The following is a 27,617-nucleotide window of genomic DNA, read 5'->3' as shown; positions in this document are numbered from 1 at the left end:
GGAAGGATAGAACCGTTTGATGCCTCTGTGGACACCCATAAATTGAACATTTGCGCTACTTTTTTCAGGCCAATGAAATGGAGGAGGGGACAAGAAAGGCAATCCTTCTGAGTGTGTGGGACACAGGCCTACAATTTAATACGCAACCCGACATTCTCAAGTGCGTCCAACTCCAAGTCATTCACTGAGATGCTTGAAATGGTGAAATAACACCACCATCCGAAGCCAGTGGTAATGTTGTAGCGATTTAAGTTTAACTCAACCGGAGAGCCCCTGGGGAAATAAAGACAGATCGCAGAGCACTACGACTTCGGTGCCACTCTCAACGATGTGTTTCCAGGACAATTTAGCCTGCGGGTTAATTAATGAGGCCATCCAAAGGAAGCTATTAGCAGAAGCAGATATAAATTTTAAGAAGGCACTGGAGGTAGCATTAGCGATGGAGAACACTGAGAAGGGCACACAGGAGATTCAGAAGTTACGTAATTGTAAAACGGAAAGCAAATGCAGCCACAAATAGAGTGAGACTATTTAAAAGAACCAATCAATTGCCTCGGATTGAAGTAGTGTTACTGGCGCGGGTGTAATCAGTCCGCTGAAGCCTGCCGGTAGAAAGAGGCTGCATTGTTTTTTCTGCCACAGGAAAGGTTACTTAAGGCTTCAATGCAAAAGTAAGTCCAGTCTATCCAGTAACAAAGTCAGTAAGACATCATGAGTGCATAATATGGAAGAGCGGACTTCCGGTTGAGGCTATGCCTAGGTAGGTCGCACGTTCAGCATCTCCCGCCGGGAACGGACTTTTGGGCTCTTCAGAGGGGCCCCAATGGGAATTGTTCGACGGCTTCCAGTGTGGGAAGGTGACAGCAAGGTCCCCCCGACATTATATGGATTGGACCAGGAGTGAAGCGGCTAAAAATGTGATCCTGGTGCAGCGAAAAGTGCGAGGGAGAAAAAGCAAGATGGCGGCGGGTGGAGACCAAGCAGCGTGGGCGCAGTGATCGTAGGAGCATCAGGAGTTTCTTAAATGCTGCTTTGAGGAGCTGAGGACAGAAATGCTGGCGCCAATGAAGGCGGCGATTGAGAAGCTTGTGGAGACCCAGAAGGCCCAAGGGGCGGCGATCCGGGAGGTGCGGCAAAAAGCTTCGGAGAACGAGGACGAGATCTTGGGCCTGGCGGTGAAGGTGGAGGCACACGAGGCGCTGCACAAGATGTGGGCAGAAAAATTCGAGGACCTGGAGAACAGGTCGAGGAGGAAGAATCTTCGGATTCTGGGTCTCCCTGCAGGAGTGGAGGGGCCCGATGCCGGGGCCTATATGAGCACGATGCTCAATTTGCTGATGGGCGCGGGAGCTTTCCCGAGACCCCTGGAGCTGGATGGGGCTCATCGGGTCCTGGCAAGGAGACCCAAAGCCAACAAGCTCCAAGGGCTGTAGTGGTAAGGTTCCACCGCTTTGTGGACAGAGAGTGTATCCTGAGATGGGCCAAAAAAGAGCGGAGCAGCAGATGGGAGAACACGGAGATCCGAATTTATCAGGACTGGAGTGCGGAGGGGGCTAAGAAGAGGGCTGGTTTCAACCGGGCTAAGGCGGTGCTCCATCGGAAGGGGGTGAAGTTCGGGATGCTGCAGCCAGCGCGATTGTGGGTCACGTTACAGGATCAGCACCATTATTTTGAAACGCCTGATGAGGCATGGAACTTTATACAGACTGAAAAGTTGGACTCAAACTGAGGGTTTGTCGTGGGGAGATGTTTACTGTGTTTACCGCGTTTGGGGAATGTTCTTTTTGAGTGCTGGGTGGGGATGGGTGAATGGATTTGATGTGGGGGCTGTGGAAGGTGTGGGCGTCGGTGTTGGAGGGGCAGGGCCCCATAGAGGAAGAGGGGGGGGTGGAGGCCCGGGGATGGGGAGTTGGGGTAAGGCCGCAAAAAGGAGCTGTGCCAGAGGGGGCGTGGCCGGCTCAGGAAAGTGCGGGCTTTTTCCCGCGTTAGGGAAGAATGGGGGCGGGGCCGGGGGGAAGGGCGGTGCTGGAGCGGAGTGCACACTGACTGCCATGGGGTGGGGGGATTCTCACACTGGGGGGTCAATGGAACAGCGTGAGAGGCCGGGGTCAGCAGGAGTCAGCTGACTTACGGGAGAGTCATGGGGGAGCAAAATGGCTAGATGAGGATCTAGTGGGGGAGAGGGGGGAACTGGGTTGCTGCTGCACTGGCCAAAAGGGAGCTGGAAGTAGGAGAGGTAGTCGGGGCCTCTCCGCCTGGGGGACTGGAGGGTGCGGGAGGCGCGGGCACGTGGCTGGCCTAGAAAAGGAGATGGCTAGTCGGCGGGGGGGGGGCAAGTAGCCCCCCGATCCGGCTGATAACTTGAAATGTGAGGGGCCTGAATGGGCCGGTCAAGAGGGCTTGGGTGTTCGCGCACTTAAAGGGACTGAAGGCAGACATGGTTATGGTCCAGGAGACACATCTGAAGGTGGCAGATATCAGGTTAGGCTGAGAAAGCGATGGGTAGGGCAGGTCTTTCGTTCAGGGCTGGATGCGAAGAACAGAGGGGTTGCAATACTGGTGGGGAAGCGGGTGTCATTCGAGGCACTGAATATTGTAGTGGATAATGGAGGTCGATATTTGATGGTGAGTGGTAGGTTGCAGGGGGTGCGGGTGGCACTGGTGAACGTATATGCCCCGAATTGGGATGATGCCGGATTTATGAAACGCATGCTGGGTCGGATTCCGTATCTGGAGGTAGGAAGTTTGAACACGGTGCTGGACCCAGCACTGGACCGTTCTAGGTCCAGGACGGGTAAGAGGCCGGCTGCGGCCAAGGTGCTCAGGGGGTTTATGGACCAGATGGGGGGAGTGGATCCATGGAGGTTTGCCAGGCCGCTGGCCAGGGAATTTTCCTTCTTTTCCCATGTCCATAGACCCTACTCCCGGATAGATTTTTTCATTTTGAGTAGGGCGCTAATCCCAAAAGTGGAGGGAACGGAATATTCGGCCATAGCCATCTCGGACCACGCCCCGCATTGGGTGGAGCTGGAGTTGTGGGAGGAGAGGGACCAGCGCCCGCTGTGGCACCTCGATCTGGGACTGTTGGCGGATGAGGGGGTGTGCGGGCGGGTGCGGGGGTGTATTGAAAGATATTTGGAGGCCAACGACAATAGGGATGTGCAGGTGGGGGTAGTCTGGGAGGTGTTGAAGGCGGTGGTCAGGGGAGAGCTAATCTCCATTAGAGCCCACAGGGAGAAGAGAGAGGAGAGGGAGAGGTTGGTGGGGGAGATTCTAAGGGTAGACAGGAGGTATGCAGAGGCCCCCGAGGAGGGGCTACTTAGGGAGCGACGGAACCTCCAGATGGAATTCGACCTGTTGACCACGGCGAAAGCAGAGGCACAGTGGAGGAAAGCGCAGGGGGCGCCGTATGAGCATGAGGAGAAGGCGAGTCGGATGCTGGCACATCAGCTTCGTAAGAGGGAGGCAGCGAGGGAGATTGGTGGAGTTAAGGATAGAGGGGGGAATACGGTGCGGAGTGCGGTGAGAATAAACAAGGTATTTAGAGACTTCTATGGTTATCTGTACAGGTCTGAGCCCCCAGCGGGGGAGGAGGGAATGCGACGATTCCTAGATCAGCTGAGGTTCCCGAGGGTGGAGGAGGAGGAGGTGGCTGGTTTGGGGGCACCGATCGGGCTGGAGGAGCTGGTTAAAGGATTGGGGAGCATGCAGGCGGTGAAGGCCCCGGGGCCGGATGGGTTCTCGGTTGAATTCTACAGGAAATACGTGGACCTGCTGGGCCCGTTGCTAGTGAGGACTTTTAATAAGGCGAGGGAGGGGGGGACCTTGCCCCCGACAATGTCCAGGGCGCTGATCTCTTTGATCTTGAAGCGGGACAAGGATCCATTGCAATGTGGGTCATATAGACCGATCTCGCTCCTCAATGTTGACGCTAAGTTGCTGGCGAAGGTGCTGGCTACGAGAATTGAGGACTGTGTCCCGGGGTGATTCATGAGGACCAGACGGGATTTGTGAAGGGTAGGCAGCTAAACACAAATGTGCGGAGGCTCCTCAATGTGATTATGATGCCCTCGGTGGAGATGGAAGCGGAGGTAGTGGCAGCTATGGACGCGGAGAAGGCCTTTGATCGGGTGGAGTGGGAGTATCTTTGGGAAGTGTTGCGGAGGTTTGGGTTCGGGGAGGGGTTCATCAGTTGGGTCAGGCTGCTATATCGAGCCCCAGTGGCGAGTGTGGCTACGAACCGGCGGAGGTCGGAATACTTTTGGCTGTACCGGGGGACGAGGCAGGTGTGCCCCTTATCCCCCTTGTAGTTTGCACTGGCAATTGAGCCGTTGGCCATGGCACTGAGGGAGTCCAGGAAATGGAGGGGACTGGTCCGGGGGGGGAGAGGAACACCGGGTGTCATTTTATGCCGACGGCCTGTTGTTGTATGTGGCGGATCCAGTGGAGGGGATGGCGGAGGTCATGCGGATCCTTAGGGAGTTTGGGGACTTTTCGGGCTATAAACTCAACGTAGGGAAGAGTGAGCTCTTTGTGGTGCATTCAGGGGACCAGGGAAGGGGGATAAATGAGCTACCACTGAAGAGGGCGGAAAGGAGCTTTCGGTACCTAGGGATCCAAGTAGCTAGGAGTTGGGGGGCCGTGCAGAAGCTCAATTTGACGCGGTTGGTGGAGCAGATGGAGGAGGATTTTAAAAGATGGGATATGCTGCCACTCTCACAAGCGGGTAGGGAGCAGTCGGTCAAAATGACGGGCCTCCCGAGGTTTCTCTTTGTGTTCCAGTGCCTTCCCATTATGATCCCCAAGGCCTTTTTCAAACGGGTAAGCAGGAGCATCATGGGATTTGTGTGGGCAAATAAGACCCCGAGGGTGAAGAGGGTGTTTCTGGAGCGTAGCAGGGACAGGAGGGGGCTGGCGCTGCCAAATTTGTGTGGCTATTATTGGGCAGCCAATGTGGCGATGATCCGTAAGTGGGTAATGGAGGGAGAGGGGGCGGCGTGGAAGAGGCTAGAGATGGCGTCCCGTGTGGGCACGAGCCTGAGGGCGCTGGTGACGGCACCGCTGCCGCTCTCGCCGACAAGGTACACCACGTGTCCGGTGGTGGCGGCGACGCTGAAGATCTGGGGGCAGTGGAGGCGACAGGGGCGAGGTGGGAGCCTCGGTTTGGTCCCGATTCGGGAGAATCATCGGTTCGTCCCGGGAAGGATGGATGGGGGGTTTCGGAGCTGGCATCGGGCAGGGATTAGAAGAATAGGGGACCTGTTCATCGATGGGATGTTTGCGATCCTAGGGGCGCTGGAGAAGTAGTTTGGGCTACCCCCGGGAAACGCTTTCAGGTATATGCAAGTGAGGGCGTTTGTGAGGCGGCAGATGAGGGAATTCCCGCTGCTTCCAGCACTTGGGATTCAGGATAGGGTGATTTCGGGTGTATGGGTTGGAGAAGGCAAGGTTTCGGCGATTTACCAGGAGCTGAAGGAAGAGGAGGAGGCGTCGGTGGAGGAGTTAAAGGGCAAGTGGGAGGAGGAGCTTGGGGAGGAGATAGATGAGGGTCTGTGGGCCGATGCCCTGAGTAGGGTTAATTCTTCCTCCTCTTGCGCCAGGTTCAGCCTAATACAGTTCAAAGTTACTCACAGAGCGCATATGACAGGGGCGAGGTTGAGTAGGTTCTTTGAGGTGGAGGACAGATGTGGGAGGAGTTTGGGGAGCCCGGCAAATCACGTTCATATGTTCTGGTCGTGCTGGATGGGTTTTGGAGGGGTTTTGCGAGACTATGTCCAAGGTGGTGAACGCCCGGGTCAAGCCGAGCTGGGCACTGGCATTATTTGGGGTATCGGACGAGCCGGGAGTGCAGGAGGCGAAAGAGGCCGGTATTCTGGCCTTTACGTCCCTGGTAGCCCGGCGGAGGATTTTGCTATTATGGAAAGATGCGAAGCTCCCTAATGTGGAAGCTTGGATCAATGACATGGCAGGGTTCATCAAGCTGGAGAGGATAAAGTTTGCCTTGCGAGGGTCTGTGCACGGGTTCCTCAGGCGGTGGCAACCATTCCTAGACTATCTCGCGGTGCGTTAGGAGGAGGTCAGCAGCAGCAGCAACCCAGGGGAGGGGGGGGGAGGGAGGGGGGGGTTTCTTTTGAGGTGGCGTTTGGGTGAAGGTGGGGGGGTTTCCCTATTTGTGTTTTAAATGTTATATGGGGGGTTATTGTATATGGGGGAAATCCAATGTATAATTTCTGATTGTTGTGTTCTTGTTTCTTTCTTTCTGTTGGGGGGCGGGGTTTGTTGAAAATTTGTTGAAAAATTTGAATAAATATATATTTTTTAAAAATAATAATATGGAAGAGCGCAGTACTACGGATTTAAATGTTGACTTTTTTGTTGAATATGAAAGCAGGCAAAGTAGGTCCCATCACTGGGATGCTTTTGGTAAACGATAGGCCCTTAAAGATGAAAGTTGACACGGGAGCCTCTGCTACAGTGATAGGAGAACACATTTCAAAATTTACAAGAAGGAGCCCAGCCATTGAGTTTGAAGGGTAACGCAGCAAAACAAACAACTTATACAGGAGGAGCTGTCAAGATAAAAGGTGTACGGAGTCATCAGCAGTCTGCTCAGCTCCCAATAATAACAATGCTGTTAGACCAAGAGCCATAATTGGCTCAAGGTAATCAAGTTAAACTGGATGGAGATCTTCCAAGGAAGCAAGTAAGTGAAGTCGCCAGAGTCCCAGATGACCATAGGCTGCTTTCTCCTTTGAGGGGGAGAACTGACTGGTGGTAATTTAACCTGAGGATCACCACACTTCAGGTGAGGTGCAAGGTTGATAAGGCGGGGTCTTCATAAATAACCTCAGCTGGTCCAGGAATTGAACCCGCATGCAAGCGCACCCAAGGCCGCCCTGGCCATTCCCAGTGATGTTGGGGCGCGGCCGGGGGAAGCTTCTGATGCTCCTGGCAAATGGAGCAGTTTTGGGCCACCTTCTCCATGTCGGTGTCGAGGCCTGGCCACCAGACATAACTCCGGGCCAACATTTTCATTGTGGTTACACCCGGATGCCCATTGTGCAAGTCCTTTAGTATCAGCTCCTGTCCTTTTTCCGGGATAATCACACGCGTCCCCCACAAGAGGATACCGTCTTCCACGCTAAATTCTGACAGCTTGGATGAAAATGCCCGCAACTCGCCTGGGAGCTGTCGATGCTGCCCAACTTACAGGACTATGTGCCGAACCTTTGACAGGACTGGCTCCGTCTGGGTCCACTCATGGATCGGTGATGCCATGACAGGCAAGGAGTCCATAAAATTTAGGGTTGCAACCACCTCACCGGTCGTGGGGGTCGACATGGCGCCGGTTGATAGAGGCAATCGGCTCAGTGCATCGGCATTCGCTATCTGGGTTCCTGGTTTGTGCTCCAGAGAATACTCGTAGGCAGCGAGCAACAAAGCCCAGCGCTGGATCCGTGCGGAAGCAATGGGCGGTATTGGCTTATCCTCTCGGAAAAGTCCCAGCAGAGGCTTATGATCAGTCATGATAGTGAAGTGGCGGCCATACACATACTGGTGAAAGCGTTTCACCGCAAAGACCACCGCCAGGCCCCCCTTCTCGATCTGCGCGTACTTCTTTTCTGCTGCAATCAATGTGCGGGAGTCGAAAGCTATCGGCCGCCCGGCCCCGTTCTCCATCCTGTGGGACAGGATGGCCCCAATACCATACGGGGTTGCATCACATGTGATGAGCAAAGGCTCGTAGTGGGTTAGTAACCCAGACAACGACAATTGTTGTTTTACCCACCGGAAAGCGGTTTCGTGCGGCTGACCCCAAACCTGGTGCGATTCTTCTTTAGCAGAAGGTGCAATGGGTCCGGCGTAGTTGTCAGATTGGGGAGGAGCTTCCCGTAATAGTTTACGAGGCCGAGAAAAGAACAAAGATGCGAAGTGTCAGTCGGGGCGGGCGCCTGTTGAATTGCGTGCACCTTCTCTGCGACGGGGTGCAAACCTTCGCAGTCCACCCGATAACCCAGGTAGACTACTTCCTTTGCCTAAAAGACGCACTTGGTGTGACGTAAACGGACTCCAGCCTCTGAAAAGCATCGTAGGACAGCCTCCAAATTTTCCAAATGTTCCTGCTCCGACGTCCCTGTAATCAAAACGTTGTCTAAGTAGACAGCGCCACGCGGTAAACCTCTCAATATGCCCTCCAAGACGCGTTGAAAAATAGTGCAGGCAGAGGATACCCCAAAGGGCAACTGTGTATATTCATACAGGCCCCGGTATGTATTGATAGTTACATATGGCCGGGAGGCAGGGTCCAGCTCCAACTGTAGGTAGGCGTGACTCATATCTAATTTTGTGAACGAGAGTCCACCTGCAAGCTTCGCGTGGAGATCCTCTATGCGAGGCATTGGATATCGGTCGAGCCGGGAAGCCGTATTCACTATAAGTTTATAGTCGTTGCACAAGCGAACTGTGGCTTCTGGCTTCATTACAGGTACAATTGGTGCTGCCCAGTCAGCGAAACAGACGGGCCTGATAATACCCAAGATCTCCAAATGAGTGAGCACCCCTTCTATCTTCTTGAGCAAGGCATAAGGCACCGGGCGTGCCCGGAAATAGCGCAGCGTGGCTCCTGATTTGACTTTGATACGGGCTACGGCCCCTTTTATTTTCCCCAAACCGGGCTGGAATACACCTGGGTATCGTCCTAGCACCTCGGTCAACCCTCCAGAACCTGTTTGGAGGATGTGCTGCCACTGCAGCCGCAAATGGCACAATCAGTCCCAACCCAACAGGCTGGGCCCGTGGCCGCTCACCACAATAAATGGGAAACGCCCCTCCTGGTGTCCATAAACAACAGGGGTCATCATAGTTCCTGCAATGTCCAATGGTTCCCCCGTGTAGGTGGCCAACCTGGCCTGTGTGCCGGTTAATGTAAGGATCTGTATACCCTGCGGTCGAATGTCCTCTGGGCGATCACGGAGACCGCTGCTCCAGTGTCCAACTCCATCTCAAGCAGGTGACCATTGACCCGTACTGTCACCTTAATGCGGGCCACACGGGGAGCTGCCACACAATGCAGCTGCAGGCAGTCGTCCTCTGTCTCCACATCCTCGGGAGTAGTCGCCGCAGGTTCATCCAAATGGAAGGTACGGTCCCTGGGCTGGCCCCATTTACGGCCCCTGGGCTGGTCCCAGTTTCGGTCGGAACGACGGCGCCTCTGGCGCCCCCAGGACCGGCGCCTGCGACAGGGTCGGCACCCACAAGTCCAACAAGGACATGGCTCCTCATCCATTGGTTCTGGAGAAGACTCCCTTCGGGGAGGAACGTCCGGTGGCCACTGGCGTCGATCCGGACGTCGCCTTGCCCAAGGTACCGCAGGGGTGCGGGGAGACGCTTTTCGATGGAAGGGGTTGCGCCGCAAGGCGTGCACCTCCATTCCCTGTAGCTCCTGCACTCTCCATTCTGCACTCTCTCAGGACAATACTATTTGAATGGCCTGTTGAAAAGTCAATGTTGGCTCAACTAACAACTTTCTTTGGGTGGCCGCATTGTTCATACTGCAAACCAAACAGTCGCGTAACATTTCTGACAAGGTCTCACCATAGTCACAGTACTCCACAATACTGCGTAGCCTGGATAGAAACTCTGCAAGGGATTCTCCTGGGGTCCTCTCAACGGTATTAAATGGGTAATGCTGGACTATTGTGGACGGGGTTGGGTTAAATTGTTGCCCCACTAAGTTCACAAATTCATCAAACGCCTTGGTGTCCGGCGCAGCTGGGTACGTAAGGCTCCTAATCACCACAAACGTATGCGGGCCGCAGGCGGTGAGCAATATGATCACCTGGCGCTCGTTTTCAGTGATATTGTTTGCCCGGAAATAGTAACGCATCCGTTGTGTGTACTGGTTCCAACTTTCCAGCGCAGCAGCAAAAACATCCAAACGTCCATACAGAGGCATGGTGTAATAGAAAACAACTTTCAACCTGTATCCAACAAAAATCCAGGGAGGTGGCTTCAGCAGTGTAGACAGCTGTCCACTTTAATCCTCGTCGCCAGTTTTGTGAGGGCCACAAAGAATCCATAACGAGTTGAAGGATAGAAAGAAATAACATTTATTTACAATAATATATATATACAACAGCAGCAGCAGCAACTCCCTTGCTGCTCACTCCTCTCTAGCTGGTTCCAAAAGATTATTTATCCATCAAGCTGTGCTCTAAACCAGAATAAAATTGATACTTTGTTGAGTGTTTCGACATATACTGAATAAGAATTTGAGCGCAATTTAATATGAAAAAAAATCTATGTCCGGTTTTGGACGCGTTTAGCAGGATGCTTCTCGGTGGCTGCAACGCTATTCAATGGCACTTTGCCATTTTGTTTGGCCTCAGGGAATTTCTCTCCGTTGAAGCCGCACAAGAGTCATTTTCTCCTGGCGAGCCCAGCAGGAAAGGTTCCTCAAAGATCGGGGTGCCATCTTGTCTGGTTGCTCCCGTTCAGCCACCTCCTCCCCTGTTTTCAACCATGCCACCTCCCCGTACCCCCAACCTCGGGAGGCCCCTGGGCTAGTTGCCTGGCAGTTCCAACCTGGCACCCACGCACCCTGGCAATGTCAGATTGGCACCCGGAAGTCTCCAATAGCCTGGGAGATTCCCCCATCCCCGCCAAGCAACATTACGACTGGTCTATGTTTGTGGAAACTAAGACTAAATGGCATCCTGGCGAGGTCTCCCAGGTGCGCTGTTAGGTCCTGGCCTCCAGGAGAGTCGCACAAATGCATATTTAAATTAACCGAATGGCTCATTTAAATATGCTGATCTGGGGCAGAATGGTGGCACAGTGGTTAGCACTGCTGCCTCACGTGCCAAGGTCCCAGGTTCGATCCCGGCTCTGAGTCACTGTTCGTGTAGGGCTTGCCCATTTTCCCCGTGTTTGCGTGGGTTTTGCCCCCACAACACAAAGATGTGCAGGGTAGGTGGATTGGTCACGCTAAATTGCCCCTTAATTGGAAAAAATGAATTGGGCACTCTAAATTATTTTTTTTAAATATGCAAAATATGCTGATCTCGATCTCGCCCTCCCTGGGTCAGTCGCGTGATACTCCGTTAAATCGCGTGACACATTTCAAGTGTCGCAAATCTCGCGAGAGTCTTCTTGCAAGATTCAAATGGCCTTGTCCCAACACCAAGTCAGGCGCAAGGAGGCCTTTAAATTGTGCTCTATGGACTTCCGGTGGCCTGAGTGAGCAGGGTGGCCGCAACAACAAGAGCTCCCGCTGCTGGCCGTGATTCGCGGCGATTTTGGGGAAATCCCCGAGTCCTCACACACTTCTCGATTATCGTCGGCCTTGGGGGCCGTCACGAGCAGCCAGCGGGGCCGGTTTAAAAACCGGTGAAGAACCCCGCGCGGGTGTCGGGCGGCGGCGGCGGGGGCTGAGGCGCTGGGCCCGGCGTGGCAGGTTAGAGCAGTGGGGGCGGAGCTACGAGGAGGCTGAGGCGGCAGGCCCGAGGCCAGGGCACCATGTAGGGAGGGTGCTCCACGTCGGATGGCTCCCACCTAGGAAGAAGAAAGAAGGTTGAAGCCTGGTCCCAGGGGAGCTCTGGGTGAATGCAGAGGAGAAAGAAAGTTTAAGGAAGTTTGGTGAAAGTTTTATTTTTTCTCTCCCTCTTTTTTTTTTCAAAAAAAGAATGTCAGATTGATGAAGGACAGGAGGGTGAAGGGGGAGAGAGGAGAAAAGAAAGAAGATAAAAAACAATAAGCCGCTAAAGGATGCGAAGAGCAGCGTCGAAGAAAGGAGGAAACGCGGGTTCGCCGCCGAAGGAGAAGACAAGCAAAAGTGTTGACAGAATGGCGGACGCCGAACTGCAAGGCGGGGCCGCACTACTTACGGTGGAGAAGATGACCGAGGTTATGGCGGTGGAGCTGGAAAAACAGTTTGTGAGGTACATGGAGGCCTTGAGGAAAGGGACGGCGGTCGTGTTGAGGTCATTGGTGGAGGAGGCAATCGGCCCGATGATGGTGGAGGTGGCAAAGGCATCGGCCGAGGTGAGAGAGCAGGGCGAGAAGATGAAGGAGGTGGAGGAGGCCGTGACACGACACAGCGACCAGGTCACCTCGATGGGGGACGAGCTGCGGAGGGTGGTGGAGGTTAACAGAGGACTCCGAGCAAAGCTGGAAGACTTAGAAAACCGCTCAAGGCGGCACAATTTGAGAATGATGGGCTTGCCCGAAGGGACAGAGGGCCCAAGGCCAACGGAATACTTCGCTAAGAAGTTGGCGGAGCTGATGGGGGAGGGTGAGAGCCCCACCCTGTGCGAGCTAGACCGAGCTCATCGGTCATTAAGGCCGAAGCCCAAAGTGAACAAGCTGCCAAGGGCAGTAATTATCTGCTTCCATAAGTTTTGCATGAAGGAGAAGGTATTAAGCTGGGCGAAGCAGGAAGCGTGAGGTGCTGTGGGATGGTACTGCGGTTCGGATCTACCAGGACCCTGACGGTGGAGTTGGCAAAAAGACGAGCGGCGTTTGGGCGAGTGAAGGCGGCTTTGTACAAGAAGGGGGTGCGATTTGGTGTGGTGTACCCGGCGAAGTTGAGAGTAACATGTAACGCCAAAGACTTTTATTTTGAGACAGCGGAGGCGGCTGAGGTGTTTGTGAGGGCAGAAGGCTTGGGACAGACGTGAGGAGCGGAACTGGAAGAGAGACTGTGGACTGTGTTTGAGCGGCTGGAAAATGTACAAATGTTACAACTTTCTTTTTACTGATTTGTATTGAAATCTACTATTTGCATTGTTACAGAGTTCAAGTTATTGGCGTTCTGTGTTGCGACGGTTAAATGTTATGTTAGTGAATTGTAGGGGTTGGATTGTTGGATTTGTTTTGGGTTTCTTTCTCTGGGACTGGGTGGAAGGGGGCGAGAGGTCTTGGCGGGGGAAGCCACCCGCGCTAGCTAACTAAAGTCAGTTAGTGAACGGGGTGAGGTGAGAGGAGGGCTGCTGACGTTGGAGCCTGGATAGCAGGCTTCAATGGGCCTACGAGGTGAGCAAGAGGGGGTGGAGGGTTGGATGTTGGGGGATGTTTTTGTAGGGGGGGTTCTTGGGAGGGGGGAAAGGGGTTCGATGTTAACAATGGACAGGGGCGGGTCAGGCTTATGAGGCAGGGCCCGGTGGTATGGTGATGGTGGATAAGAAAGGTGGGGTGGGGGTGAGAGACCCCCAGTAAGGATAGTCACGTGGAACGTGAGAGGGTTAGGAGTTCCGGTCAAGAGGTCAAGGGTGCTTGCACATCTTAAAAGTTTGAAAGCCCACGTAGCAATGCTGCAGGAGACTCACTTAAGGGTGAAGGACCAGGTGAGACTTAAAAAGGGCTGGGTTAGCCAAGTGTTTCACTCCAGATTTGATGGAAGGGCTCAAGGGGTAGCGGTGTTGGTCAGCAAAAGGGTACGCTTCCAGATGGAGAAGGTGGTGGCAGATCAGGGGGGTAAATGTGTGATTGTGGCAGGGGTGCTGGAGGGGAGATTAGTCGAGCTGTTAAGTGTATACGGTCCCAATTGGGACGATGTGGGATTCGCGAAGAAGGTGTTTGGGGCTATTCCCGACTTGGACACGCATGAGCTGATTGTGGGGGGGGACTGGAACCTGGTGCAGGAGCCATGGTTGGACAGATCACGGCCGCACTCGCTGGTCCCATCAGGGGGGACGATGGCGCTGGCTGGGCTAATGGTGGAAATGGGAGGGGTGGACCCTTGGAGGTTCTTGCACCCAAGGGAACGGGAGTGCTCGTTTTTCTCAGCAGTCCATAAGGTATAATCGCGGATCGACTTTTTTGTGGTGGGGAAGGCTTTGCTGGCTGGAGTCAATGGGTCGGAATACTCTGCAATTGCAGTGTCAGATCACGCTCCACATTGGGTGGATATTGTGCTGGAGAAGGGGGCAGCGCAGAGACCGGGGTGGGAACTGGATGTGGGCTTTTGGGGAACCAAGTGTTCTGTGAGAAAATTGAAAAGGTAATTAAGGAATATGTAGGTTTCAATTGTACGGGTGAGGTGTCAAAGGCAGTCGTCTGGGAGGCTCTAAAGGCGGTGGTGAGGAGTGAGGTGATCTTGTTTAAGGCCAGGGTGGACAAAGAGGAGAGGTTGGAGCGGCAGAGGGTGATAGATGAGATGTTGGAGGTAGATAGAAGTTATGCAGAGGATGGGGACCCGGCGAAGCTGGAAAAGAGGAAGGAACTACAGGCGACCTTCGACCGACTGTCCACCAGGAAGGCGGTGCGCCAACTGAGACGAGCAAGGGGTGCAGTTTATGAACATGGAGATATGTTAGCAGGTCAGCTTCGGAGGGAGGCAGTGGCAAGGGAAATTCTTCAGGTGAGGGATAGGGCAGGGAAGTTGGTGGTGGCTCCAGTGCTGATTAACAAGGTTTTTGAGGAGTTTTATGAGAGGTTGTACAAGTCAGAGCCACCTGGGGGAGACCGTGAGATGCAGGAATTTCTAGATGGGTTGGAGTACCTGAGGCTAGTGGAGGGGGACAGGGCTACATTAGAAGGAGCAATAGTGGAGCAGGAGATAAAGGATGCAATTGGGAGGATGCAGTCTGGGAAGGTGGCAGGGCCGGATGGGTTTCTGGTGGAATATTATAAAAAATTTAAGGATAGGTTGGCACCCCTGATGGTGGGGATGTTTGAGGAGGCGATAGGGAAGGGGGTGTTGCCGCAAACCTTGGGGCAGGCATCGATTTCACTGTTGCTAAAAAAAGATAAGGATCCGACTGAGTGTGGGTTGTATCGGCCCATATCACTTCTGAATGTGGATGCAAAAGTGTTGGCGAAGGTACTGGCGGGTAGGCTGGAGGAGTGATGCGCAATCAATTACTCTCGAGACAAGGTGAGTCATAACTAATAGGCTTTAATCTGCTAGAACTGTTCCCCAGCAGCTTTGATACAGAAAGTGAAGGCTGCTGGGACGGCATTGGTTCTTATACTCCGCCTCTCAGGGCGGAGCTATGTACATCAGCCAATGGTAAACTCCTGGGTCTAGCCAATGGTCATCCACCTCTCAGGTACCGCAATACCTGGTATTACCACATTCACCCCCTGTTAAAAAATGAGCCCGGTGGGGTGATGGCCAGCGTTAATGTCGCCTTTCGCATGGTAGGACCGGGTATGTAGGTGCCGTGATGTCGAGGGTAATAGCAAAGTGTTCATGGTGCAGCAATCAGTCGATCGGGTGGCCTGGTCGTCCATCTAGAGCGTCTGGGCTGCGGCGGTGATCCTGATGGGGGTCCCGGCGGCTGCGACTCCGGTAACGAGGTGTCGTCCTCCCAGGCAGCTTCGTCACCCCTAGGCGGCGTTGTTGCGGCGAAAAGTGGGTAGGGGGGGCGCCTGTAGGGGGCGTCGGGGCTTGTTCGGGCCTATGCAAGGGCAGCAGGAGTACTGACCCTCCGGTCAGGTGCTGCGGCGAGGGTGGGGGTGGGGGCACTGGTGCGGGTGGGGCTCCGGCGGGCTCCAGGTCCCGAAGGGAGACCGTGTCTTGGCGGCCGTCAGGGAACGCTACATAGGCGTACTGGGGGTTGGCGTGCAGCAGGTGGACCTTCTCGACCAACGGGTCCGACTTGTACGCCCTGACATGTCTCCGAAGCAGGATGGGTCCGGGTGTCGCTAGCCAGGTTGGGAGCGAGGTCCCGGAGGAGGACTTCCTGGGGAAAACCAGGAGACGTTCATGAGGTGTCTGATTTGTGGTAGTACAGAGCAGCGACCGGATGGAGTGAAGGGCCACCGGGAGGACTTCCTGCCAGCGGGAGACTGGGAGACTCCTAGACCGTAGGGCCAGCAGGACGGTCTTCCAGACCGTGCTGTTCTCCCTCTCAACCTGCCTGTTTCCCCTGGGGTTGTAACTGGTCGTCCTGCTCGAGGTGATGCCTTTGCTGAGCAGAAATTGACGCAGTTCGTCACTCATAAAGGAGGACCCCCTATCACTGTGAATGTATGCGGGGAAACCAAACAGTGTAAAGATACCCTGGAGGGCCTTGATGACGGTGGTTGTGGTCATGTCTGGGCAGGGAATGGCGAATGGGAACCGGGAGTACTCGTCAATCATGTTCAGGAAGTACGAGTTGCGGTCGGTGGAGGGGAGGGGGCCTTTGAAATCCATGCTGAGGCGTTCAAAGGGACGGGAAGCCTTTGTCAGGTGCGCCCTCTTTGGGCGGGAGAAGTGCGGTTTGCACTCCGCGCAGATTTGGCAGTCCCTGGTGACTGACCTGACCTCCTCGATGGAGTAGGGCAGATTGCGGGTCTTGATAAAATGAAAGAAATGAGTGACCCCCGGGTGGCAGAGGTCCTCGTGGAGGGATTGGAGGCAGTCCACTTGTACGGTGGCACATGTGCCGCGGGACAGGGCACCAGGAGGCTCGTTCAGCTTCCCGGGACGGTACAAGATCTCGTAATTGTAGGTGGAGAGTTCTATCCTCCACCGCAAGATCTTGTCGTTCTTAATCTTGCCCCGCTGTGCATTATCGAACATGAAGGCAACCGACCGTTGGTCCGTGAGGAGAGTGAATCTCCTGCCGGCCAGGTAATGCCTCCAGTGTCGCACAGCTTCTACTATGGCCTGGGCCTCCTTTTCGACCGAGGAGTGATGAATTTCGGAAGCATGGAGGATGCGGGAGAAGAAAGCCACGGGCCTGCCCGTTTGGTTGAGGGTGGCCGCCGGAGCTACGTCGGATGCATCGCTCTCGACCTGGAAGGGGAGGGCTTGTCGATGGCGCGCATCGTGGCTTTTGCAATGTCTGCTTTGATGCGGCAGAAGGCCTGGTGGGCCTCCGTCGACAGGGGGAAGGTTGTGGACTGGATCAGGGGTCGAGCCTTGTCTGCGTAATTGGGGACCCACTGTGCATAATAGCTGAAGAACCCGAGGCAGCGCTTTAGGGCCTTGGGGCAGTGAGGGAGGGGGAACTCCATGAGGGGGCGCATGCGTTCAGGGTCGGGGCCTATAACTCCACTTTGCACTACGTAGCCTAGAATGGTCGGTGCCAAACACGCATTTATCCTCATTGTAAGTCAGATTAAGGATATTCGCGGTCTGGAGAAATTTTCGGAGGTTGGTGTCATGGTCCTGCTGGTCATGGCCGCAGATGGTGACGTTATCCAGATACGGGAACGTTGTGCGTAAGCCGTACCGGTCAACCATTCGGTCCATCTCACGTTGGAAGACCGAGACCCCGTTCGTGACACCGAAGGGAACCCTTAAAAAGTGATAGAGCCGCCCATCTGCCTTGAAGGCACTGTACTGGCGGTCACCATTACGGAGGGGTAGCTGGTGGTAGGTAGACTTGAGATCCACCGTGGAGAAAACCTTGTATTGCGCAATCCTGTTCACCAGGTCGGCTATACGGGGGAGAGGGTATGCATCCAGCTGCGTAAATCTGTTGATGGTCTGTCTGTAGTCAATGACCATCCTATGTTTCTCCCCGGTCTTTACCACCACTACTTGAGCCCTCCAGGGGCTGTTGCTCGCTTCGATGACCCCTTCCCTCAGCAGCCTTTGGACCTCCGACCTGATAAAGGTCCGGTCCTGGGTACTGTACCGTCTGCTCCTGGTGGCGACGGGTTTGCAATCCGGGGTGAGGTTCGCAAACAGGGAAGGCGGGTCGACCTTAAGGGGGAGTATAGGGCCGCCAAATTTAAAAGTCAGGCTTTGCAGATGGCACTGGAAATCCAGCCCAAGGAGGGTGGCTGCGCAGAGGTGCGGCAGGACGCACAGGCGGAAATTGCGGAATTCCCTGCCTTGGACAGTGAGGTTCGCTAGGCAGAACCCCTTTATCTCCACCGCGTGTGACCCGGAGGCCAGGGAGATCCTTTGGTTTACGGGATGGGTGACAAGAGAACAGCGCCTTACCGTGTCGGGGTGAACAAAGCTTTCCGTGCTCCCAGAGTCGATCAAGCACGACGTCACGTGGCCGTTGATGGAGATCGTCATTGTAGCTTTCGCAAGCGTCCGGGGCCGACTCTGGTCCAGAGTCACCGAGGCCAGCTGCAGTAATGGAGAGTTCTGGTCAGGCAGCGTGTAGTCGGCTGTGCTGGGGGCATGGGGCCCCATCCAACATGGCGTCAGCCATGAGTCGCACATGGAGTCCGGGGATGAAGAAGATGACGGCGGCGAGGGACAAAATGGCGGCGCCCATCCGTCCAGCATGGTGGCCGGGGGGCAAAATGGCTGCGCCCGCGAGTCGCACGCGGCCTGAGGGTAGGGGGGTGGCGGTGGGCGCTGGACGGCCGGGGCCTGAAAAGGGGGCTGCCGATAGTCGCTGGAGACCGCGGCCATGAAGCGGGCCTGGCAGACCACGACATAGTGGCCCTTCTTGCCGCACCCTTTGCAGGTGGCGGTGCGGGCCGGGCAGCACGGGCGGGGATGATTCGCCTGCCCGCAGAAGAAAGAGCGTTGTCCGGCGGCGGTAGCGGGCCGTCTCGCCGCGCAGGCTTGCGGGGTCAGAGAGAAGGTCTGAGGGGCTGCCGCAATGGGGTGCCACGCAGCCCAGGAGACCGCCGTGCGTCCGGGAGCAAAAGCCAGTGTGTTGTTATACGCAACGTCCATGGACCGCGCCAGGGCCCGTGCCTCAGTAAGTCCCAGAGTGTCCATTTCTAGGAGCCTTCAGTGGATATCGGGGGAAGTCATACCTGCCACGAAAGCATCCCTGATCAAAAGTTTTGTGTGCTCATTCCCCGAAACTGGCGGGCAGCCACAGTTTCGACCCAGCACCAGCAGCGCCCGGTAGAAGTCTTCCAACGTTTCTTCGGGGCTTTGCCTCCTAGTTGCCAGCAGGTGACGGGCGTAGACCTGGTTCACAGGGCGGATATAGTGTCCTTCCCGCAGCTCGATTTCTGCAGCATAGTTCTCCGCCTCCTCGATCAGAGGGTAGATCCCAGGGCTGACCCGCGAGCGTAAAAGGTGCATCTTTTGTCTTTCCGTGGGGGTGTCGGCGGCCGTGTCGAGGTAGCCCTTAAAACACGCCAGCCAATGTTTGAAGATAGCAGCAGAGTTGTCCACGTGGGGGCTGAGCTGAAGGCACTCCGGTTTGATACGGAGATCCATCTTTCAACTGAAGTTGTAGCAGATTAAATTGATGCGCAATCAATTACTCTCGAGACAAGGTGAGTCATAACTAATAGGCTTTAATCTGCTAGACCTGTTCCCCAGCAGCTTCGATACAGAAAGTGAAGGCTGCTGGGGCGGCATCGGTTCTTATACTCCGCCTCTCAGGGCGGAGCTATGTACATCAGCCAATGGTAGACTCCTGGGTCTAGCCAATGGTCATCCACCTCTCAGGTACCGCAATACCTGGTATTACCAGCAGGAGTGCCTCCCGAAGGTGATGGGGAGGATCAGACGGGGTTCGTGAAAGGGAGGCAGCTGTTTTCGAACATTAGGAGGGTTTTGAACGTTGTTATGGCACCGGCGGAAGGGAAGGAAACAGAGGTAGTTGTGGCACTGGACGCCGAGAAGGCGTTTGATCGGGTAGAATGGGGGTACCTGATGGCAGTGCTGGAGCGGTTTGGGATTGGACCAAGGTTTGTGAACTGGGTAAAGCTATTATATAAGGAGCTGAAGGCGAGTGTCCGCACAAATAATATCAGTTCGAGATACTTTTCTCCCCACCGTGGGACGAGACAGGGATGTCCTATGTCCCCCCTGCTGTTTGCACTTGCGATTGAGCCGTTGGCCATCGCATTGAGAAGTTCGGGAGCATGGAAAGGAATAGTGCGGGGGGGGATAGAGCATAGGGTGTCCTTATGTGCCGACGACTTGCTGCTGTATGTGTCGGAACCGAGTGTGTCGATAGGAGGAATATTGGAACCACTGCGGGTATTTGGCTCTTTCTCGGGGTACAAGCTGAACCTGGACAAGAGTGAGTATTTTGTAGTGTCTCGGCCGGGGGTGGGGGCAGGGGTGGGGGGGGCAGCCATTCCGTAGAGCAGGGACTGATTTTAGGTATCTGGGAGTGCAGGTTGCCCGGGAGTGGGGGAGGCTTCGCAGGTACAACATCACTAGTTTGGTGGGGAGAGTGAAAGCTGATCTGGCAAGGTGGGACGGCCTTCCTCTGTCACTGGCAGGTCGGGTACAGGCGGTTAAAATGAATGTGTTGCCGCGATTTCTGTTTATTTTTCAATGCATCCCGATTTTCCTGCCAAAGTCTTTTTTCAGTGAGATTGAGGGAAGGATTACCTCATTCATATGGGGAGGGAAGGTGGCCAGAGTGAGAAAGGTGCTGCTACAGAGGGGAAGGCAGGCAGGGGGTTTGGGTCTCCCGAACATGTTCATAGATCATAGAATTTACAGTGCGGAAGGAGGCCATTCGGCCCATCGAGTCTGCACCGGCTCTTGGAAAGAGCACCCTACCCAAGGTCCACACCTCCACGCTATCCCCATAACCCAGTAACCCCACCCAACACTAAGGGCAATTTTGGACACTATAGGCAATTTAGTATGGCCAATCCACCTAACCCGCACATCTTTGGACTGTGGGAGGAAACCGGAGCACCCGGAGGAAACCCACGCACACATGGGGAGGATGTGCAGACTCCGCACAGACAGTGACCCAAGTCAGGAATCGAACCTGGGACCTTGGAGCTGTGAAGCAGTTGTGCTATCCACAATGCTACCGTGCTGCCCAGTTGTACTACTACTGGGCGGCGAATGTGGAGAAGGTGCGGAGCTGCGTCAGAGGGGTTGATTCTCAGTGGGTCAGGATGGAGGAGAGTTTGCGCAGGGGGTCGGGGCTGAAGGCACTAGCAACAGTGCTGCTCCCGATAGCTCCGGGGAAATATTCAGGGAGTCCGGTAATAATAGCTTCATTGAGAATTTGGAGGCAGTTTCGCCAACACTTCGGGTTGTGGGCAGGGTCAAGGGAAATGCTGATTCGGGGGAACCACAGATTTGAACCAGGGAGGTGGGATGGAAGTTTTCAGAAATGGGAAGGGAAGGGGATTAAGACGCTAAAGGATTTGTTTCTTCGGGATCGGTTTGCAGGATTGAGGGAGCTGGAAGCGAAGTATGGGCTAGAGCAGGGAGAAGGGTTTAGGTACATGCAGGTTCGGGATTTTGCCAGGAAGGAGATACAGAGCTTCCCAGAGGAACCGGCCTCCACATTGCTGGAGGAGGTGTTGACGACAAGCGGACTGGAGAAGGGGGCAGTGTCAGCGGTGTCGGAGCTATTTTGGAAGAGGATAAGACACCACTGGAACGGATCAAAGCAAAGTGGGAGGAAGAGCTGGGAGAGGTTATAGAGGAGGGGTTCTGGTGTGAGGTGCTCCGGAGAGTGAATGCCTCCACCTCATGTGCGAGGTTGAGGCTGATACAGCTGTGGGTGGTACACAGAGCACACCTCACGAGGGCGAGGATGAGCCGATTTTTTGAAGGAGTAGAGGATGTGTGTGAGCGTTGCGGGGGGGGGGGACACCGCTAATCACGTTCATATGTTTTGGTCCTGTCCAAAGCTAGGGGAGTACTGGAAGGAGGTGTTTAGGGTAATTTCCAAGGTGGTGCACGTGAAATTGGACCTGGGCCCCCAGGAGGCCATATTCGGGGTGTCGGACCAGCCAGGGTTGGATACGGGTGCGGAGGCAGATATCATAACCTTCGCCTCATTGATCGCCCGAAGGCGGATCCTGCTGGGATGGAGAGCAGCCTCTCCACCCAGTGCCCTGGCGTGGCAGGGGGACCTGTTGGAATACTTGACCCTTGAGAAGGTTAAGTTCGAACTGAGGGGAAGCTCGGAGGGGTTTTACAAGTCATGGGCACTATTTATTATGCACTTTCAAGAACTGGATAACATCAAACATTAGTTGGGGGGGTTGTTATTATGGGGATTGACATATCTTGCTGATTATTGTTTATTGTTGATGGGTGTAAATGCGGGAGAAAATGTGAAAAAGGAGAATAAAAATATATTTTTTTTAAATAAAAAAATCTGCTGTATGTTTTTGCATCTTAAAAACCTGGTTTCACTTGTCATTAGTACTCTTATTTTCAAACTTGGTAGCAAAAAGGATGTTGGACTGTGCCTCATACTGTACATCAATGCCCAAATGGTACATAGGAATAGAAACATAGAAAATAGGTACAGGAGTAGGCCATTCAGCCCTTCAAGTCTGCACCACCATTCAATATGATCATGGCTGATCATGCAAATGCAGTATCCCACTCCTGCTTTCTCTCCATAGCCTTGATCCCTATAGCCAGAAGAGCTATGTCCAGCTCCATCTTAAATATATCCAACAAACTGGCCCCAACAGCTGTCTGTGGTAGAGAATTCCACAAGGTCACAACTCTCTGAGAGAAATTTTTCTCATCTCAGTGCTGAATGGCTTACCCCTTATTCTTAGGCTGTGATCCCTAGTTCTGGATGTCCCCAACATTGGGAACATTCTTCCTGCACCTAGCTTGTCCAGTCCCATCAGGATTTTATATGTTTCGATGAGATCCTCTCTCATTGTTCTAAACTCCAGTGAGCACAAGCCCCAGTTGATCCAGTCTTTCTTCATATATCAGTCCTGCCAATCCGGGTATCGGCTGATGAACCTTCGCTGGACACTCTCAATGTTCTTTAGGATAGAAAGAATGTCTTTCCTCAAACTAGGAGATCAAGATATAATATATTCAAGATGTGGCCTCATCAAGGTCCTGTATAACTGCAGCAAGACATCCCTACTCCTATACTCAAATCCTCTCATTCTGAAGGCCTGCATGCCACTAGCTTTCCTCACTGCCTGCTGTACCTACATGCGAACCTTCAGCAGCTGTTCCACCTTGATACCTAGGTCTCATTGCACTTCCCCTTTTCCTAAACTGCCACCATGCAGATAATAATCTGCCTTCCTGTTTTTGCCATCAAAGTGGATAACCTCGCATTTACCCACATTATATTGCATTTGCCAAGTATTTTCCCACTCAGCCAGCCTGCACAAGTCACCCTGCGGCCTCTTTGAATCCCACTCACAGCACTCACTGCCACCCAGTTTAGCGTCATCTGCCAATTTGGAGATATTGCATGCAATTCCTTCGCCCAAATCATTAGTGTATATTGTGAACAGCTGGGGTCCCAGCACTGAACCCTGCGGTACCCCACTAGTCACTGCCTTCCACTCTGAAAAGGACCCGTTTATTCCCATTCTCTGCTTCCTGTCTGCCAACCAGTTCTCTATCCATGTCAGTACATTACCCCCAATACCATGAGCTTTAATTTTGCTCACTAATCTCTTGTGTGGAACCTTGTCAAAAGCCTTCTGAAAATCCATATGTACAACATCCACTGGTTCACCCTTGTCCACTCTACTGGTCACATCCAGAAGATTTGTCAAGCATGATTTCCCTTTCGTGAATCCATGCTGACTTGGACCGATCCTGTCCCCGCTTTATAAATGCTCAGTATTTCATCCTCAATAATTGACTCCAGCATTTCCCCCACCACTGATGTCAAGCTAACTTTGTTGTTTTCTCTCTCCCTCCTTTTTTAAAAAGTGGGGTAACATTAGCTACCCTCCAGTCCATTGGAACTCTTCCAGAGTCTATCGAATGCTGTAAAATGATCACCAATGCGTCCACTATTTCTCGGGCCACTTCCTTAAGTACTCTGGGATGCAGAGCATCATCAGACCTGGGGACCTATCGGGTTTTAATCCGATCAATTTGCCCAATACAATTTCCTGACGAATAAGGATTTCCTTCAGTTCCTCCTTCATGCTAGACCCTCTGTCCCCCAGTATTTGCGGAAGGTTATTTGTGCCCTCCTTGGTGAAGACAGATCCAAAGTATTTGTTCAACTGGTCTGCCATCTCTTTGTAGCTCTCTATGAATACAATCACACTCAACAACACAAGGCACTTCATTTGCATTATTTCTGACATCAAGATAAAAGCACTCAATCTAGTCCTGTAATGCAGGAAGTTAACACACGGAAACAACCCGAAAAAAACAGCTGTATAAAAACAGCTTACGGCTCTGAATCAATAGCATATTTTCTTTGGAATAGTTGCATCTGCTTCCCTGCTGAGATAACCATTAGCTGAAATGTTCTGCAGGCTGTGATGCTGACAGTTCCACCAGATCACTTCCGCCTTTGCCCTCCTTCACTCCACTTGAAAGCTTTCTCAAATAAGTCATAGGGCGTGATTCTCCGGCCTCGTTACTCCCGGTGAATAGAGGGAGAGGCTAAAAATGTGATCCGCACCAGGCACCAAACAGTTTGCGATGCAACCGGCCCATTCCCGTAAGTGAAATCGGGATATCCACGTACTATGGCGAGAAACCAATTATCACCACTTAAGCCCCATTTCCATGCAATTAACGAGAGCCACCCCATATCCAACGGCCTCCCGTCATTAACCAGCCTCCCAGCAAGTCGTTGCGCTGGTGCCGATTAGTACTCCTTTTGAAAAATGTGAACCTGCCGGAAGGGGGGGTCGGGTGGTGGGGGGATGCCTGGAGAGATGGGTAAAGGGTCCGGGGGTCAGCCCGCATTGCGGAAGGAACTGACAGAGGCATCATAGTGGTTGTGCGAAAATGTGTTTAATGTGTTGTATAAACCCCACTCCCAATGGTGCCATCTTGGGAAATCATGGTTCGAGCCCCAGCTGCACCTGCATCCTCTGGCTGTGCCGGCACTGGTGGTTCCCCATGGTCTGCACCATAGTGTTGACACCCTCGGCGATGCTCCTCAGTGACTGGGAGCAGGACATGTCCCGCAGAACCTCATCAAGGTCGGCCTGGTACTGGGTTACATCCCCCAGCGAGTCAACATTCTTCCAAGACCCTCAGTCATGGCCGTCACCAACTGCACAATGCCTTGAACACCTTCCATAGTGCCGACGTCGTGCACCAGCTTTCCACTGCTGTCGCCATCCTAGCAGTGTCTGCCTCGGTGCCACTCATTGCCGGCACCATCTCCTGCACTCGAAGCCCTTGGGACTCCTCCAAGTGGCTATAGATCTGCTGGAGTGATGCTGACATCTCCCTCTTAATGTCCAGGTTGCTCCCTATCGTCTCCATCAGCTCCGGGCACCTCTGTCCCATAGGCTCAGCATCAGGCTGGGACCCAGGTGGGTCCTGGGATCCAGCAGACCTCCGACTGCTGTCTCGCCTGGGGGTTCCTGCCTCCACCTGATGTGCATCAGCAGCGGTGTGGTGCTCACCAGATTGTGCCCTGAAGCCTGTCCATTAACATGTCCCACCAAGTTGCGTGATTCTGCACTGGTGGTGGATGGGGGTGATAGCTGTGCCGTGACTATGGTCACATCCTCAGAGCTTCCCTCCGAGGTATTCTCCTCAGAGTCAGGAGAGGGTGCCGCCCGGGATGGGCCGGCGCCGTTGGCTGGAGGACTTGCGGGAGAATGGACATGTGGTCAGTGGGAGGGATGGGTCAGTCAGTAAGGCAATCACTACTCAGTTTGACAGTTCCCCGGGTGGAACCAGGGATTCCTTACCTCTGCGGTGTCTGCGTGGGTGACCGATCTGTCCTCAGCCACAGCAGTCACCTCCAGGGCACGCTCCTCGAAGGAAGTGAAGATTCTTATGTCTGGCACCCCTCCTCCAGTCTGGGCCCTCTCCCAACTGTAATGGGAGATCTTTTCCTGAGGCGACACAGGGAGGGCATCGTTAACCACATGCGTGGTTCACAGTGGTGGGACGGGGTGTGTGAAACAGGGGTTGGGGTGGTGGGTTATGGGGGGAGGGGGTGGAGGAAAGGCTGGGGGTTGCATGGGGAGTTGGGGGGTGGATGGTCCCTTTGGGGTGATGGGAACGGTGGAGGGCACTGGTGTCTACTCACTTGTGCTGCCCGGTGTTGACCTTTTTTTGGCAATGAATGGCAGTTGCCCTGGTCATACTCCCCAAGCTGATAGCTGCCGCAACTTCATCCCAGGCAGCACCGGCTACCTTGTGGCTGACTCACCAGGACCCTAGGGGGAACAGGACATCCCTCCTGGTCTCCACAGCATCTATCAACCTCCCCAAGTCAGCATCTTCGAATCTTGGGACCCGTCTCCTGGGCGCCATTGTTGCGGGTTGGCTGAGCAAGTACAGCTTAAGTGCTGCTCAACCTTGTTAGCGGGTGGCTGGCGAGCGCGGTGCCGGCGAATCAGCTGGCGAGCCTTCATTTGCGACGGGAAGCCCGTGAGACTTTGTTAAATGAACCAATTAATGTTGAATTGTATTGCTGGCCTCGCTAGGCTGGGCGCCGGGAAGTTTGCAGCAATTCCCACTCACTACAACACTTCGAAATTTTTCAGGAGAATCGCACCATTAGTTTGTTCTCCAAACATGGTAGATTCTCTGGTTTTCTCAAAACCTCAGAGCACCACTGCCCAGGTGCTAGTCCATATTTGTTTAGTAAGACAACCGTTATATATAATGTACAGTTTTGGACCCCACACTATAGGAAGGAGGTTGAGGCAATAGTGAAAACACACAAATATACGAATTATGAGCAGGACTAGGCTACTCAGCCCAGAGGTCTACCTTAATTTTCAGGAGGACTACCTCCCTTCTTCAGTAGTGGGTCAGTGATGCTGGACACCTTTTCAATATGGCATCTGGGCACACAATGGCAGACTAAGCACAATTCAAGCCTGCCCCACGCTAAATACAGTGTAAAATACCCAGATGCATAATTAATGAGGTCAGAGAAGGAACATCTGGCGTGTTTTCCCACCAACATCCGCAGTGGGAAACTGTGGGACCCGCGACCGCACTTTGTCTCAAAATGGGATAATTCTGCCCGATATGTAAGGCTTTTAAAAGGAGGATTGTACATAAAAGTGCAAAAATAGAACACTGAGATTGAAGGCTGGAGGTTTAGATCCTGCATAACTTCATAGCTCAAAACTCTTCAAGCACTTCAGCGCAGAATGAATTGGAACTTCTTGCTGACAACTTCTAAGTTAGAATTGTGATGGGGGTTCTCTGGCGGGAGATTAGAGGAATCTCTAAAGACACAGTTTAGAATGCTAATTTTAGGTATTTATGCTGTTTCTCCAGGAGTTCTGATTCCTCACTAAAGTTATGGCAGCAGTGCAGCATTCTGGCTGCAACTCTGCAACATTCTTATAGTATGTGGCTGACTTCTCTTTCCTTGCCTGACCTGGTATAGTTATCAAGCTATTTTACAGCATTCAGTGGCTGTGTGTCAGGTAACAACCTTCTTTCATTTCTCTGCTGCTTCTTACTTTGAAGCTCTCTGTCTATTTTCGGCAATTTTTATGATCTTCTGGGGAGCATTCTGGGGAGCACTTTCTCATCACTATATGTGAAGAGGGAGGCTCTGTGCCCTGCAACAGACCTGTCTGGCCATGAACAAACAACTTATTTCCAGGTTTGTAGCAAAAGTCTTATGAACCCTGAAATCTGAAGGCATATAAATCTGCAGCAGCTTGCTAATTCTTGCTGCTTACCTGCACAAATTTTATGTGCAGCTAGGTAAATATTGGGCAGCCTACCTGTCCATTTGAAGCCCTTGCATGGCCAATTAATGGTCCTTATCTTAAGGACCTTATCTTGCTGTCGTGGGATATAACCAGCAGCAGGGGACGCCCATACCAAACATCCAGTCCAGCAGCTTTTCCTGCACATGCTGGTGATG

The 27,617-nt window shown here is 53.4% G+C and overlaps 1 protein-coding gene across 15 annotated transcripts in view; it reads left to right on the top strand.

Moving 5' to 3' along the window:
• The window catches only part of LOC140425059 (poly(rC)-binding protein 3), a 377,151-nt gene that overhangs the window by 267,687 nt on the left and 81,847 nt on the right, over positions 1-27,617 (top strand). The window lies entirely within an intron of this gene.

Source organism: Scyliorhinus torazame, chromosome 6 (assembly GCF_047496885.1).
Source record: "Scyliorhinus torazame isolate Kashiwa2021f chromosome 6, sScyTor2.1, whole genome shotgun sequence".
Taxonomy (NCBI): domain Eukaryota; kingdom Metazoa; phylum Chordata; class Chondrichthyes; order Carcharhiniformes; family Scyliorhinidae; genus Scyliorhinus; species Scyliorhinus torazame.
This window is presented reverse-complemented; position numbering and strand designations above follow the sequence as displayed.